The sequence below is a fragment of the Lissotriton vulgaris genome, unplaced genomic scaffold (genome assembly GCF_964263255.1).
Source record: "Lissotriton vulgaris unplaced genomic scaffold, aLisVul1.2 SCAFFOLD_215, whole genome shotgun sequence".
Taxonomy (NCBI): Eukaryota; Metazoa; Chordata; class Amphibia; order Caudata; family Salamandridae; genus Lissotriton; species Lissotriton vulgaris.
The window spans coordinates 1,013,745-1,027,857 of record NW_028245930.1 but is presented as its reverse complement, the minus strand read 5'-3'; positions in this window follow the sequence as shown (position 1 = coordinate 1,027,857).

The following is a 14,113-nucleotide window of genomic DNA, read 5'->3' as shown; positions in this document are numbered from 1 at the left end:
ATACATCAATCCTGATCCTCCTTCACGAGAAGCTTCATCCGAACTGTTCTCTCTTAGAACTCTTTATACATAATCTATTTGAGTATTCTAAAACAAGTGTAAATAAAAGACAATGCTTTACAATGGCATTACAACACATCTTCCCCTTTAACAAGACATAGGTTAACTGCAATAGAGAATTTGTGAAAAAACAAAACACTTTCGCTAACAACTATATACAGATATAATATTTACATTTAATTGGTGTGTTTATGACCTCTCCATATCTTCCTCAGATGACCTGATGTTCAGATACAGATTGATTTAAAATTTCAATATAATGCCCCACTTCACAATCATTTGAGTTACATGTACCCCCATCTGAGGTATTTATTACTTTATCACTGGAAACATCGGTATTATCAGCTTCATCGTTATCCATCCAGTCATAATTTAGTTCTTCTGCACTTCTCTACGTTCCCCTTTGTGCACTTTCCTCTCTCTCCTTACTTTCACCCAATCACCAATCTCTAACGAAATTGCCAGTGTCTTTTTTTTCTTGTCCTACCAAGTCTTGGAAGCTTGTTCTGACAATGCCATTTTTCTTTTCACATTTTCAAGAGATCATTCTACTTGTTTGGCTATAAATACACAACATACATTTTTACTCATGGGTTCACTTCCCCTCATTAAAACATATGGACTCTGATCAGTACCACTGCTAGGGGGTATTATATATTCCCAAACCATTTCATAATCTAATTTTCCCATGTATTGCTTAGGGCCAGATGGATAATACCTTTAATTACTCGGTTATAGTGTTCAACTAACCCATTCCCTTCAAAATGACAATCCAAGGTGGTTCTTTTTATAAATAATGCCATTTCTCTTCATGAATTTTTGAAAATGATTTGACATAAATTGAGGTCCATTATCTCACGTGTTACACTTAGGCATTCCTCTCTCATAAAATTGTTGTCCAAAAAGTGCACAATACTTTCACTATCTAATTTTCCTACAACTTCAATTTCTGGTAATTTAGAAAAGGGATCCATTGCAACTATGATGTATTTTCTGTCATCATTTTCATCGTCTATCAGACCCAATGAAAACCTTTTAACATGCAATATTTGGACAAGATATTGGAGACAAGAGGGAATGAAGGTTTTCAGACACTTGTCAGATTATCACTTTCTACACATTCTCTTGTTTTCTTATTGTCACTGGTGGTACAAATGTACCACATCTTATTAACAAGCCAGTTTCCTCACTTAATTCATTTCTCACTTCCCAAAGGATATGCATATCCTATCCAAAGCTCTCTTTTCAAACCAAACTTTGTTCACAAACGTCAAAATTATTTGTATTTTTTTTTACCTCTGGTCGCTTGTTCTTTCCATTCATTGATATAAATATCATCCTTACCCTCATCAAATAATCTAACAACACCCCTTCATCCAAAAATAGTTCATTATTATCTTTCAAAAAGTAATGGCATCCGATTTAAGAAATCATCAACTCTGTTCCTAATGCTAGGAATGTAAAGTACATTGTAAGTCAAATCTAAACATTTGGCATTCTTGCATACCTGGGCAGAGCATTTTGTAAAAAACCTGAAGTGAGTTCTTTGTTAAAGGTTTGTGAACTGATCTCAATTGTATGTGATAACACCACACAGACTGACAGAACGAATTGAGACCCCAGGCTCATTGCCAAAGTCTCTCTTTCAGTGAATGAATATTTTTCCTCACCTGGAGATAATACACGCGATGCAAACACTACAACCCATCATTATCATTATCATCACACTGAAATAATACTGCACATAACCCTTTTTTACCTCCATCAGTTGTTATACATATTTTACAGGATGGATCGAACCCTTTCAAAAATGGTGCTGTACTCATTTCTTCCTTCGATCTTGTATATATTTTCTGGTATTCTTCAGCCTAAACAAATTTCACTTTATGTTTTAATAATTGGTGAATTCCATATGTTTTTTCAGGAAATTCCAAACACATTTTCAGTAAAACTCTACTAGACCCAGAATGCTCTCACATTATATTTTCCTTTGGGAGCAGAAGCATTCGGTATAGCACTCATCAACTCCCACTTGGGTTTAATACCCTCCCTCAATGATGTGTCCTAGATAAGTCACTTCCTCCTTGCAAATTTACTTTTGTTATATTCCTTATAGACCTTTGTTCTGTAAAATTTTCAAAAGTAGTTTCAATCACATACCATGCTCACTTCTCATTTTTCCCATTACAAGTATGTCATCCTGGAAAAACATTATCTTATTCATACCTTCAAACTAATTACTAATACATTTCTGAAACATTGCAGTAGCTGGCGTCAATCCAAAAGATACTTTTAGATGCTGAAAGCATCCGATAGGTGGGATAAACCTTTTACATTTTTTACAATTAGCATTTAGTTGTACTTGGTGATATGCTGACTTGAAATCTGATATCGAAAACCCATGTATATCTTTGTAGCAGGACACATTCCACTTCTTGTGAGCAGGGGAGATTGATCAATTATTATTTAATTCCCTAAATTCTACAGATGATATCCCTACTGTTCCGTTGGGATATCATACCACCAGTAACAAAGACACCCATCAGATTCAACTTGTTCAATTATGCCATTTTTAACTAAACTCTTAAACACTTGCGAAACCTCTTTCCTAATGGAGAATGGAATATGTCTGACTTTTATGCACACTTGGGTACCCTGTTGATTTCAATTCCGTTTAAGTAAAAAGTCATGAAGTAATCTAACTTCCCCAAAAATAATTTGTAAAATGTATTTAATACGTTTTCCTTGACATAATCAGCATTCTTTAATGTTGATTCAGGTTTTGAGCTGTCAGGATCTAAAATTATCTCACACTGATCTACCCAAACAAGGACTGAAGGTTCCTTCTTTGAAACATAAAGTCTACATTCAGCTTTTCTGACTTTAAATAATAATTCAGATTGTCTAAATCCCAGTAGATCAATACTATCACCTGTATAGGTTTTTGCTTTTAAATCAGGTAGTTCCAAGTGCTCTCCCAATACGTTTACAAATACATCCTTCCAAACAACTTCATGGACAATGGCAAATGGTGACCCCAAATCCACATCCACAATTACCATTACACCACCCACCCTCAATTCACATACAGGTTTCTTTCTTTTAATATTTTCCAACTAGACCATAATACTCTATCCCAAAAACTCAATGAGCATCTTTATCTATACTCTTTGTACATACACTGGTGTGATGACACAAAACACCACATAAAGGTTCACTAAAAATAAAAAATGCTCCATGCTACCACATCTGTAACACTTTCGAGCTTGCGGTGAACCAAGTATTTCCTCTAAAGCCCCTTTTGTGTTACCATCATTATTACACTGTGTTAATGTTTTTGAATTGTTACCCTTTGCTTTCTTAGAAACTGTAACTATGGTAACTTGTTTGGAATCATGTAATTAATCAATTACGGCTTTTGCACTCCTTCCAGTTAACTCTGCTTCTTTTTTTTGTTTACAAGTACTATTACATCTTTTAGTGAAGCCTCACCATTGTCCCACAATTTATCTTGTATGTTTTGGTTTATGGCATGCAAATTTATTTGGTCAAATATCAACTCATCCTCAAGTGTTACATTTGCAAATAATGGACTGCTAAGCGTGGACACATGCCCATCCACCCTTGTTTACCTGTCTACGGCCACACAAATCACTGGTGAAGACTGTGCATCTAGATCTTTCAAAGCATGCATAAATACATCCCTGAATCCATCTTGTCTTATTTTTTTTCAATTTGATTGTATGTTTTTGAACCTCCTGGACCTAATCAGTTTAATACGACTTCCTTTGTCTTTTGAAGAATAAAGTAATTCCCATTGTATGTATGTAGTAAAGTACTACTTATTACAGCCCCAGACTTATACATCAATCCTGATCCTTCTTCACAAACAGCTTTCTTCAAACTGTTCTCTTTCAGATTTTACCTAAGTATTCTAGAAAAAACAGAAAAATAAGACATTGCATTACATTGACATTACTACAGAGTGGTTGCTCATTTTCCATCGTGGCCCCCACTGTATGGAGTTCCCTTTCTCACGCTTTGAAAATTATCCAGGACCTTCTTTCTTTTGGTAAATCCTTGAAAACCTGGTTCTCCCATCCCCAAGTTTCTGGCCTTGTGTTTTTGCTCGAATACACGATCAGTTTGAGTGTATGAGCGCTCTAACTATATATTGATATCTAAAACTGTATGTAAAAGTATAGATATATATATTTATACCATACGTAAATGAGCAAAAACACTGAAATTTCGCAGCTATATTATGCAACAAACGCCAAAATTCATGGCACAAGCCATGTTGTGCTGTTGGTAGTCAATCTGTTCTCCAGTGCCATTGCATAATGGGTGTTTGTGTTTTCTTCATGTTGGATGACGTGAGATAGGGATGCAGCCATGCTCCCACCCCCCACCTCCCAAAGCCTTTTTGGGATCTGCATTTCAAGTTCAGTGAATCCTGAAAAGGATTTGTGGTCTCTGTGACTCATTTACAGAATTGTGGTATTTGTTACATGGGTAGCTTTTTGAGTACTTCCTCCTTCGGCACAATGGCCTCGAAGTCAGGGTATCCCTATCCTGCCAATCCCAAATGGCTGGCCATAGCTTGAACAATATGTTTTGGCAGCCATTATAGGACTCTGGGGCATGGTCTCTGTTAAAATCCATTGTAGTGATTGCCAGCTTTTGAGAGTCACAAAAAGGACCCTACATGATGAGTCACAATATAAATCATTTATTGGTGGTGTTCTACTCATTTTAGGAATTCTGGTGACTTGTCAGGTGATTTGTAACTGTAAAAAAATGCTGACCCTTTGCTAGGATTAATAAATCATGTCTGAGAGAAAACTGTTTTCATAGAGGTTATGAAAGGCACTTCAGAAGATAAAAGGAGAGCACATGTTCTATAAGTTCATACTATGTACCTGAGATATTTGAGAATAAAGTCTGATATTCTTAGTAAAATGTGTAATTCCAACAGCAGTAGCAGTCTTACAGTTCATTCCTATGGGTCATATGTATCAAGGTTAGGTTTTGCGATTCTCAAATAGCTAATTTTTGAGAATCGCTATTTAAGAATCGCAAACCGCTATGTATGTAGGATTTGCAATACATTTTGTGAATCCTACATATTCCTTAATTGCGAATCGCAAATTGCAATTCGCAATTAATGAATACCTCCCCATTCATTCCTATGGGCCTAGAGGCTTATAGGAAAAAATGGGAAGGCATTCTCAATTTGCGATTCTCAATTAGAGAATCACAAATTGAGAATGCAATTTCAAGTGTGCCAGGGTGTCAAAAGGACACCCGGATGCACCCCTGAAATGAGCATGGGTGCACATGTGGTGCACATACATGCCCTAAGGGCATGTGTGTGCGCCACATGCCGCTTTGAAAAATGCAAAAATGTGCATTTTTGAAAGAAATCGCAAATTACCACTAACCTGTAGTTGGTGGTAATTTGCAATTCCTTATGCCATATTCGCACAACTTGGGTGACTCATACATTCCATTTAAGGAATCGAAAATTGCCATTCCTTAAATGCATTTGCAAAATAAGGAATCGCAAATTTTGCGATTCCTTATTTTGTGAGGCAGTTTTTCTTTTATACGTACCATTAAGCCTAATTGCGATTGCAAACGCCGAAATTCTGCGAATTTCGGCATTTGCGATCGCAATTTTGAATGATACATATGGCTCTACGTGTTCTACTCAGGCTTCACCACATTGTTCTAATGAACAACTAGAGTCCTAACATTCTGTATTTATGATAAAAGTGTGGCACACCTGAACACCATCTTGATGGAATCAAAACTGTAAATCTGATTATATTTCCTTTAGAAATTAACAAAGTGGGGGTTTCATTTTCTCATTAAAAATGGTTAGTGATATAGAAAGCTAAAATGAGAAAACATTTTTCATATGAATTCTTAAATATCTTCAACATCCATTTCAGTAAAACGTTCTGATAAGCAGACTGAAACATGTACTTTCAGCCTTAGCAGTAGTCTGTCAGTTAACTCCCAGGTGATCAAATGAAGCTTCACTACGAGGTTCTAATGAACAACTAGAGCTGTAACATTCTGTATTTATGATAAAAGTGTGGCACACCTGAATGCCATCTTGAGAGAATCAAAGCTGTAAAACTGAAAGCAATTTCCTATAGCGGAGACTGCACAAAAAGAAACAAATGAGGGGGCTCTTTTTGTCATAGAAATTATGGTTATTGCTCTAGGAAACTAAGATGAGGACACATTTTCTATGAGTTCTCAAATATCTTCTTCATCCAGTTCAGTTAATTATTCTGAAATGCAGAGACAAACATGTACTTCCAAAACCAACAGAGGTTTGTCAGTTAACTCCCTAGTGATCAACTGAAGCTCCACCATACAGTTCTAATAAACAACTAGTATGCTAACATTTTCTATGTAAGAAAAAAAGAGAGGCACTCCTTAATGCCATTTTTCTGGAGCTGTTTATTTAAAGCCTTACCGGAACAGCAGTCTGAAGTAAATGAGCATTGAGATGTGAATACTGTTATGAAACCAGTGGGGTTACAGTGTGAGGAGGGATAAGGGATTTTAACAATTTGAGCCACATATATTATTGTAGGAGCTAAAATAACTAAAGAGAGAGATGTCTGAATAGGCACAGCATCCCTTTACACATCAGTTTACTCAGCGTTCCCATTTACATAGTCGCTTAAAAGCACCCTAATTTAAAAAAAGTAACATTTCAATAGGCAAATATTTATAGTCACTGAAAATAATATAGGATAAAGTGATGTTGTAGTTAGTTACTAAGACCTTAACCCACACGTAAGTGGATGACAACATTAAAATCACCCCGCGGTGAGCAGCAAGGTGGTACAGTATAACCCCCGCACTACAGTATGCTGCGAGTCTCATTTCTGGAACCAAATTCAGTCATATTTCGCTGGTTATGACCAACCTGAATTGGCTACCTACTGAGGAATGTAGAACATTTTGTATGACATTAAAAGGGACTTTATATTTGGGAACTTCTGAATAATGAACAGATAAAAACAGCATCTATATAGGGAATAGATCACCTAGCAGTGCATTGGGTTCTTGTTAGATATTCCTGAATTTCAGAAAAGTTCAACTCTGAAGCACTCCTTTTCAGGAATGCCACCAGGATCTGGCAGTCTCTCCAAACCCATTTCCGCTTGGCAGTATCCCTTTGTAAGTTCAAAATGTGCCTGAAAAGTCATCTAAGAAACCAAAAATGATGCTTCCACAATGTTGGGTCCTATTCACCAAGGTATATTTGCCCATGTATATTAATGATGTGTACATTTATTCCTGCACCTAGGAATAGGTGCAATAGTTGTCATTTATTTCCCTTTTCATAATTTCCAAGTGTACACATAACTGTTGCCTTACATGTGTCCACAATGCGGCGCATCATGGCACAAGGAAATGCAGATGTGTGTTGCATCTGCCGTCGTAACATTGGCGCAGTGCTGGAGTTGTGTTGCGTGTGCGGCGCAACTCCAGCACTGTGCCAACCCGGCCTATCTTGCACATGGTGTGGCACACCATACGCCTGCTTCAAGCAGGCGCAAGGTTTTGACGCAGCGGGGTCAGAAAAGTGACTGAGTGGAATCTTGTAGATTTCACTCAGGCACTTTTCCGAGGCGTTCCTGCACCGGAATGGCCCCCCCTTGCGCCTGAACGCCCACATGAAACCTGACGCAGGTTTCATGTGGCGCAGGACTTTACAACGTGACGCATCACCCTAGATGCGTAACATTGTAAATCCCCCGCAACATGGCGCTAGCTTTATGCCGCCGATGCGTCACAAAAGTGACACAACGTCGGCGCAGAAGTGGGCACGGGGCTTGTAAATCTGCCTCATATGTCTTACACGAAGGTTATCAAAGTCTGATTAAGATGAGGTTCCGGTTTGTATCTCTTGTAAAAACAAACAAGTGCATGATAAGAGTTTGCAATCCTTGATGGATGATTTCTTGAGAAAACAAAGAAGTGCAATATAGAAGTTCATAATCCTAATGGACTCTTCTTGCGAAAACAAATACGTGAAATGCATGAATTACCAAGCCTTAATAATGACTCCTAAAATTGTTCAAGTGCAAAATATAAATCTCTTATCACAAGTGTGTGCTAGACTACTTTTCTGACTCCAGTTCCCTTCAGTCTTCAGTCGACTTCCAAGAAATAGCAGATTGCAAGGTTTCCAAATTATGACAAGATAGTCCCAGCTGCAGCAACCATGTATCATGTTTGCCTTGCAAAGATGCTGCGGATCGGCAGGAACGTATACACTAAGCATTACACATGGATGCCACCATTTGCAAGTCTCACGAGAGTCACGCGGTTCCATGGGACATGTAGCCCTTCTTATCTTCACCAATGTGTTTAGGGTAGCACATCCCTCGGGGACTATAACCCTCCTTCCGGGCCGCGCCCACTCTGTGCACCCTGCCATCCTCTTCTACTTCTGAAGGCGCGTACGTTCAAGAGATTCAGAATAGTGCATTTCTGTGAGGGACAAGAAAAGATAAGCTCATCCCATCCATCATGCAGGAGAGGCTTCAATCAGAGAATGATTTCTCAACTATTTCAGTAAGGACAGTGCTTATTCCAACGCCCAGCGTTATACAACACTGCATCCAGTTACTTCTTTGTCAAAGAGAATGATTACGGCTGAGTAATCATACTCTGTTTTTTTAAACAAATTTTATTGACTACAAACCCGTGGCAAGTTACAAATGAGACAGTCTGAAAACAGTCAATAGTACATTTGGGACTTCAACCTTCACCGGATCAGGTGGTGTTTCTTTAGGTTAAGCAAAGTGTAACCAAGCGATCATCTTTTTGTGAGTGCATATTTTTTACAATAGAATGTAGGTACTTGGGAAGGTATACGTCCTTCTGTAACCAAGGAAATATCTTCTACGGTACAGTCCAGTCCGGACGGGACATGGACCGTCTCGGCTCCCGGTCCACGCGCTGCTCCGGCCTGGATCCCAGCGTCTGAAGGAAGCCCTCCGCGATGCTCACGCTCCATACCTGAAGCGGAAGGTATGGGGCACCTGCGGGGCTGCTCAGATCACTGCTGGTGCCGTGGCATAGATCTGTGGTGCGGAGAGACGACAGCAGCGGCCAAAATGGTGTCCGGAGCCCTGCAGAGAGCGCCGATGCCTGCATCCCTATGCAGGAGGTATGTCTAAAGTGAGCATTTCGAGGGACACAGCAACTGCCACTAGTGGAACACTACCTCGGGGGCCTCGGTAACGGCTTAACACCGGAGACGGCCCGCCGCAATCGGTTCTCCCGCGCCTGCCTGACTTTAAAATGGCGCCCGGAGGTGACCCGTAAATGCCGATTGGCGCCTCTAATTGATGACCTGGGCCCAGCGCTTACTGCCTCTCCCACAACATATACTGCATCTGTTACCACTGGCTGCTGCCCCTCTGCTTATGCTGCAGCTGAGCTGAAGAAACCACTGGCCTGTCCTGGGGTTAACCCCGCACCTCCGACACCTCATACACCCTGTTTCCCAGCAGACCTCCTGTACCACTTGCTCTTCTCTCCTACCTGCTGGCTCAGCCTCTCACCCACGGAGGAGCTCCTGATTAAAATGGCGCCTTTGTTCACCGGATCCTGTGGTGCCAGCGGAGGTTGCCACCTGAAGACCTTGGCCTCCAATTTTACACCAGCACTAGAGGTGAGCCGGGCGCCACCGCAACTAACGCTGCTCTCCTCAGAGAAGCGCTCCAGTCTGCTCTGCCCCGGGGCTTGCCTGACCCCAAAATGGCGGCGCCTTAGGGACATCGGTGCAAATGACTCCCCGAGCAGACTTTCAAGCTCGCGATCGGCTGCTGCCAAAGCATAGCCTGCAGAGCTCTCCTCCTGTGCCCTCCTCCTGTGCCTCCTCCTGTGCCCCCTCCTGTGCCCATCCAGCGTTGGCGTTGCTGAGGCTCCTCCATTTGGCTCCAGATGATGTGGGACAGCTTTGTGGCGTGTTCTCCCCTGCTCCCGGGACTGCCTCCCGTTCTGCGAACAGCTGTCTTGGCGCCCGTGGTCTTTCTTCCCCGACCCCTGGTCCCCGGATCAAACTCCTCTGCCCCAGCTCCTCATGGACGATGAGGCTGTGACTTTGCTGCGGACTGCCTTTTTCCCCCCGGACTTGCTGGCTATGGCAGCACTCTTCCTGGACTTTCGTACTTGGACCTCTGCACTCCCCGCCATTTTCTTTTCTTTTTATGACTCGTTTCTTCTTCTACCTTTCTCCTCCGCCATTTTAGCGACCTCTGACCTCTCCCCTCTCTGTCCTAGAGACCTTTCTATTGCCTCTCCTGTTGCCTCTGACACACTCCTCGCTGTCTTAATCGTTACTATCTGATTCCCTCTCTCGTTTGTCTCACTTTCCTGCCCTTCTCTGTCCCTCCTCTGGTGCTGTGACTACATCCCCCCTCCGACTGCATTCCCCCTCCAACCCCACTTAATGGAACTCTGCTTTTCTGTACATAGAGATAACTCTAATCAGTAGTATATACAGTAGACCGTTGTGCTCTCTACCATTCCTATGTGACTCTTAGAGTATATCCAGTCATATCCCTTCCCTATGTATATAGAGATAACTCTAATGACTAGTATATGCAGTAGTCCGCTGTGCTCTCTACCATTCCTATGTGAGTCTTAGAGTATATCCATGTGTATCCCTTCCCTATGTATATAGTGATAACTCTAATCACTAGTATATATATAGTAGACCTTTGTACTATCTACCATTCCTATGTGACTCTTAGAGTATATCCATTTGTATCTCCTCCTTGTGTGACTTTATATCTTGTACATTTGCAATTTTTTCTGTTTGTATCCTCTATGTAACGCATGTAATCCTAAGTCCTTATGTTTTTCAACTGGTTCTTATGTAAAGCGCTCTGACACCTTCGGGTAAAGTTTGCGCTATATAAAATCGCATAAATAAATAAATAAGTTCAACTTTATTCGGATACAATAGTACCCATAAAAGCACACAAAACAAGTACATCACAGCAATTGAACAAAAGAATTAAAAATAATTTTAAAATATCCAGTGTACAGATACTAAATTGACTTGTGCATAGCAATACATCATGTTAATACATGTAATTGTTGAAAAGGAAAAACATTACAGAATCTATTTGTGACAATATCAAGGGTCCATCATGGATCTTCGCGCCCTTACTGCAGATTTTAGGAAAGTGCTAGTGCAGAAAATAAGATCAACATAATCTAATTAAAATAAGGACATAAAAACTGTTTAAAATATTTGATATAGTATTTGCAGAAAAATATAAAGTGCATAATGGTTTGCTCACTCCTCCCATCACAAGAGCACAAGTTAAAATTTGAGTTTGGGCTATAACCCACTGGAAAGCAGAGTGCAAAACGAATTGTGCCAGCTCTTAGTCAAAACAGTAAACTCGTCTCCCAACGGCTCATTGGTAAGGACAGATACGTGTGGAGTGGCTGACTGTACCATTCAATGACCATGTAGTTGCGCACAGTTATTTTCCTAGCCTCTGCCGCCTCCCGCTCGATCTTATATAGGGAGTACAGAGTGTTCTGCATTTCTTTTTTTACGACTGAGGCAGCAAGTGTGGGATCCCAAAAAATGCTTTCCATATTTATACTGCGCAAACTACTCAGCGCACCACTCAACCATGGGATTTCTAAGCACTTAGCACAACGTAAACAGTCCTTAATGATCAACTGTGTCAAGGAAGCTGCTTCGTTCTTCCATACTGCAATCCACATAAGTACCGGACGTGCCCGGATAAAATCACTTATAAAATTGATATTAAGCTCGTTGTGACATATGTATTGGGGGGTTGAGATTGGGACGTTCAATAATTTCCTACAAAACCTGTTCTCTTCCTGCTGGATAGCTGAGAGTTGGCCGTTCCCCAGATCTTGGCGCCATATGTGGCCACCGGGGTGCACTGAAGTTTATAAATTTTCTATACAGCTAATAGTGCACCCATGGTCTTAGGGCGAGGTATGCTTAAAATCGAATTGGTGGCCTTTGAGAACTTGCTCCTGGCGGGAGCTAAATGCTCACTCCAGGAGCTGTTCGCAGCAAAGGCCAATCCCAAATAAACAAAAGATTTTACCGAGATCATCTTATGGCCATCTATTATAATCGGGCGTATGTCTTGCTTACCAGGGCCACTACTCATTAAAAAGGATTTCTTTAAATTTACCCGCAGGTCTAAATTTTTCATATAACTATTAAAATTTTGGACAAGGAGGCACAGTGAATTTGGTGTACGGCCTATAAGAAGTGCATCGTCTGCATAAAGCAGCACAGGGATGGGTTCTTTATTGATGTATGGGACGTCTTGGGTGGCCAGTTTCAGGGAGGCATTTAGGCCATTGATGTATATAATAAAAAGCAGGGGGGCCAACACGCATCCTTGTCTGACCCCCCTGCCGATATCAATGAGTCCCGAAACCTCTCCACCCGCCCCGATTCATACTTGGGCCTTAAGGTCTCTGTGCAAAAATGCCCAAAAATTCGCCAGGGTTTCATCCAGGCCTCACCCCCCTCCCCCCACCCCCCCCCCAAAGGATTGCCCATAGCTTTGACCTATTTACTAGGTCAAAGGCTGTGGACAAATCCATAACAGCCATATAGACCGGGGATTTCTTAGCGGTAGCATATTTACCAATAATTAGGTTCAGGTTGAGGCATTGTTCCTTGGTTCCTACCTTTCCCCTGAAACCCAGCTGGCAGGGATCTAAGATGTTATTTGCTTTTGTCCAATATTATAAAGGACTTTACCTAAAATTTTGAGGGTATTGTCTATTAGGGAGATGGGACTGTAGTTACACAGAAGTGATCTATCTCCCTTCTTGAAGATCGGGACTATTATACTTCTAGCCCATGTATCAGGTATCTTTGCCAACGTCAGGTTGTTAAAAATATTCAGAAGCAGGGGGGCCAGGAAGGCCGGGTTCCACTTAATTAAATCTATAGGCATCCCATCTGGGCCTGGCGCTTTGTTGCCTAGACTTTGATTAATTGCTTCAATTACTTCTGAAATACTAATATCTATGGGTGTTGGATTACCTGGAATAGGAGTTGAGTCGCATGAGGATGGAACGGAGTAAATAGTTGAGAAATGATCCACCCAAGCGCTGCTAGCTATATTACAGCTAATCGGCGTCAGTGACTGACCCATGGAACGGACTTCCCTCTCTGCCGCCCAAAAGATGTTACCATTTTTTAAATTAGCTGTGTTGGACAATTTGTCCCAGCGTTCCCTCAAAACTTGATTCTTCCTATTTTTGATAGCCACCTTATATTCGTCTCTAGCCCGCTTAACTATCATGGGGCATCTCGGGGTGGTAGTTAATGTCCTACGTAGGTTCCTATTCGCTTCGGAACAGTCATGATTGAACCATCTGGGGATAAATGTCACCTTTTGGGAGGTTTAGATAGAATAGTTTTTATCGTCTCGCAAATCTTCCCGAAATCCACAATTACCTGTGCTGGTGGGGATACAAGAGAAAGGCAGGAATCGATAAGTGGCATATTGCCCTTTACCAATGTCCTGAAGATTTCTGAGTTGTCGGCCCCCTTCCAACATAGTCTTAGGTTATCAGTTGAGATCAATAAATTTGCCGCCCCACATTCAGTCTGAAAAATCTGCCGTCGGGTTGTATATAAAGTTACCTTAATGGGGTTATGGTCCCCGAAGTCGGAAGGTACGACTACAGCAGAAGCCAAGTGTTTTTCAATTAGAGGGCATACAAAAATATAATCTATTGTAGAACTACACACCCTTCCCCTATAGGTTGGATGGTTGATCATATCAGAACCTGCAACCAGGTCCATAACATTAGATAGATTATAAGATTTGATCAGCCTTTTAAGTTCTCTACCTCTACTGATCGAGGGTTGTGCATAGGAGGCTAAACCCTTGTCGGGCCTAGATCGTTAATTTTAGCGTTAAAATCGCCACCTACTAAAATACCCAAAGGGTCTCCCTTGTCGGATTGGTTATCTAAATCT